The sequence below is a fragment of the Branchiostoma belcheri genome, unplaced genomic scaffold (genome assembly GCF_001625305.1).
Source record: "Branchiostoma belcheri isolate BF01 breed outbred unplaced genomic scaffold, Haploidv18h27 scaffold5, whole genome shotgun sequence".
Classification (NCBI taxonomy): Eukaryota; Metazoa; Chordata; class Leptocardii; order Amphioxiformes; family Branchiostomatidae; genus Branchiostoma; species Branchiostoma belcheri.
In genome coordinates this window covers 4,092,260-4,096,273 of record NW_017804131.1, presented here as the reverse complement: position 1 = coordinate 4,096,273, position 4,014 = coordinate 4,092,260, and positions in this window count along the sequence as shown.

Genomic DNA, 4,014 nt, shown 5'->3' with positions numbered 1-4,014 from the left:
AGCTGTCAGTGGTCTAATGTTGCGAATGATTTTTGGACGACAAGGTCAGTGCTTGTTTACATTTAAAGGCCTGTAGCGCTTTAACTACTTAAAACATCAAAATAATGAAGTCTCAAGTTTTGCTGCAATTTTCGGTTGCTCGTCGAGTCTGCTACACACTTTGCCCCCTAAAAGCTGGGACCTTGGGTCGTCTCACTAATGGGGCACTTTCGTGCACGTACATCCACACATAGCCTTACATCATCCAGTAGTACGCTCACAAACCTGTCATTACTGCCCATATCCATGGCACAGGGACATCTTTAGTGCCGCAATCTTCGAGCCTGCCAGCCCAGCATTAGACACTGCTGCTGTGCTTTTACACACCGATGTTTTGTTGCCGTAATCATCCTACATGAATAAAAGATGGGTCATAAAAAAGAGTGTCACCCATCTAGGTATGAACATAATACGATGCATGTATCGCGGCAGCTACAGTCTTGTAGATCATATTTTTATTACATAAATCCCTACAGGAGGCGTGATAAAGCTGTCGGTATTAATCACGACAGCTCTGCCGGTGTGCAGTCTCCACCTCTCGTCATTGTCTCGCCTTTTCCAGCTTGTTGCACGGTTCCTGCAGATAATTTACCGCATTCTTTCTTTTGTAACAAGCCCAGCTATCTCAGACGCTGGTATCAGACAGCTGCACTTGCTTTAGACGCCACGTTATCGTCTGGTACCTCTCCTTTGTGTCTCCTTGGAGTCGACATTGGCGGGCGGTTTTCACTCCAACACCCATGTGGATGCTATCGCCCCATCTGTCCATACTGATGAAGGTTAACAATATTTCTTTACCTTCCTCCTTAATCACTTTCGGATTACTTCTGGGACACGGGAAACCAAGTATTGAATTTCTGTTCATATTTCCGCTCCCATCTGAGGCGGTTGTGTTGACAAGGGAGTAATTTTTTGCAGTTCCTTTCATAGCTCGGCGACTGTTGATTAAACATCGCCAACTTCTGCATCAGAGCGCTTTCTTCATCAACTGGATTGACTTGTCATCAAAGAGTCATCTTCTCAAGGGCAATAAAGTGAAGAGTAAAAGTTTGTTAAGTCTGGCTCGTAAGTTGATGTGTCTATGAGCAGATAAATTTATATTTCTAATGAGCTTAGACAAACCTTCTGTATTGAAACATATCTGTTCTTACATTTTTGCCATTACTAAGAAACGAGAAGAAACCGAATTTACTTGATTGTAGCTAGCGCTACTTGACAATGTATGTATGTAACGTTATCTATATTCCATCCTTTTTGTGATCTGTACTTAACCCAGTGGGTATGTGTGTCTTCATTCATTCATTCATTCATTCATTCATTATTATTATGTATGACGTAACGTCACGTTTAGGTTATGTACGAAAAATAGAATAAAGAAAGAAAAATGTTTTTTAACATTGCCACAAGTCTGGTGTATACTTGACATACATTGTTTCTTAAACAGAAGTCAAAATTAAAGACGGAAAAATATATAACGAAGCATTTTGACCATTACATGCAGTAACTGTATATTTTGAATAGTAAAAGTTAATACGGCTGTGTGTTGTCTAGGGAATAGTGTGGGTGCAACAGTAACACCAGTATGAAATCTCTAGATGCACAATTCAAGATCTTTGAATGGAATGAAAAACTAGAAAGGTAGTATTTGCAAAGCAAATGCATAATGTTTACCTTCGCATAATCTGCTCTGTTAATTCTTACTCAAACACATTCACATATATGGTGACAGGAGTCTAAATCCCTCCTGCTATAAAATTGCAACATGATGTAACCCAACACAAGTTACCATGGTGATAGACTGTTTGGCCCAGGTCATTGATCTCATATGTTTTGTTTAGAGAAGAGGAAACTGAGCAAAAACAATATATTTTCCTTCGGTAAACATAATTACCTTTCATGGCAACGTGTCTACTTTTTCAGTAAAAGTTTAGGCCTTGGCCCTCCTGATGACGTCAGCCATCCAAATAAGTGTTTTTTCGGGCAAACGTAGTGAGACATGTAAGGGGAAGGTCATAGAAATTGCATCTTTGCCATTTTCTTGGCCTTAGCGAGATAGTCTGGTAGACGCGTCTTTCATATCCTATCATCCTAGGTAAAATTTACGTGTCTATTCCACATGAGACATATCTGTGGTGCATCTTAGGGCGACTGCCTGGAAATGTGGATCCCATAGATAAAGTTGCCTGCAGCTGACTCGCAGTATTTCAAACTGCAACTCCATCGAAAGCAACCCGAATAACCTACTTATTTAAGACCGTATCACCTGTGGTCCAACTTTGACAAATAGATTTGACAATTTTTTTCCCGGTGAAGGTTTGACTGACAGCAAACTGCGTGAGGAGAAGTAACTCGGAGTCAGATTTGGTGCCCGTGGCGGTACAATAACTCATTTTACAGCCGAGTCGGCCCGGGATCGCTGACGGCCGCAGACTGCTAAGTACGCCGCGGGACACACCGGACGCCATCCGTTATACTCACTACAGAGTGATCAAGTTTTATAGGAAGGAATGCCGGGGTTCACACTGCGAACGTGTGGCAGATTTACACACAATGAAGTTAGAAGTTACACCAGACGACTGCATATAAATACCGCAATGGTCTGATACTAATGAGCACTTGTAATAAATGTACATGTATATTGTGTGTGTGTCTTTTTATTCTAGTTAGTTGATGCTACGTGTATGTCTTTGTGTGTGTGTGTGTGTGTGTGTGTGTGTGTGTGTGTGTGCGTGTGTATGTGTGTCTGTGTGTGTCTCTCTCTCTCTGTTTATGTGTATGTATGTGTGTGTGTGTGTGTGTGTGTGTGTGTGTGTATCTATGTGTGTGTATATATGTGTACGTGTGTGTATATCGTATGTGTGCATGCGTGTGTACATGCGTGTGTGTATGTGTATATGTGAGTCTGCGCGTGCGTACGTGTGTAAGACAATGTTTATTGTTTATTTCAGGCTCAACGGCCCATAGTGTAGACACATAACATGACACAGTCAACAAACATTTAAGTATGTACAGATGAATGTAAAAAGAAGACTTTTGCATTTTTTTTGTCAACACGCCGGTCGTTCTCAACTGTACAAGAACATGCACGCTCGCGGGCAGTCAAACCCAGTACTCTAACATTGCCCGTGAATTTCCAGTATCGCCACCAGTGACGTTGTTTCTCCAGAATGACGTAGGTGTCTGCTCGGTCCGTATCACGATCATGACCCTTTCTCCAACACATCCGTCCGGACTGATGACTTTCGGGGAGAGAACCTAAAGTCAGGCCACGCGGCGACCTGCCATGCGTCACTGTCATCAAACGATTGGTCCCTGATGAAATAGATGGCATGAGCAATATTGTACACTATGATTGAGGGACTGGTCATTAATGATAAGACATTAGGGTTTAAAACAGTGGCCCATTCTTCTCGTTCACATTTTCATTTCATGTCCACTGTTTTGTATTTGCTACCCCAACTTTAGAATTATGTTCTTTATGTTTTATGAGCAAATTATCATTATAAGTACAATATGTGCTTTCTATCCAATGCTCTCAAATCTATGTGAATAAAATAAGCTAAGTTAGCCAATGGGTGACCATAATCAAACGAAACAGGTATACTAGGGAAAAGTTTGGAGTTCCAATCAAACCTCGTAGGCATCACGTGTCTGTGAGTTGGTGACTGGATATGATAAATGATAGAACACTCTATCCGCATCATGTGTGACAAGATGGATCTTCCATAGTTCAGTGGCTACAGAAGGAGCATCCTTTTCGCGAATATCATCTTTCAACATGGATATGAGATTCATTCCCGCGTTCGACTGCATTTGATAATTCATCTATCTTGGTACATTTTTGTATAGATGTGTTTTTCAATTGCAGATCAGTTTGTGCTTGTCGTCAAAACTCTACACAGAACACTGACAATCGTACCACTGCTGGTAAACCGTAACAACTTGTAATACTTTGAGTAATCTTTGTATTATTTT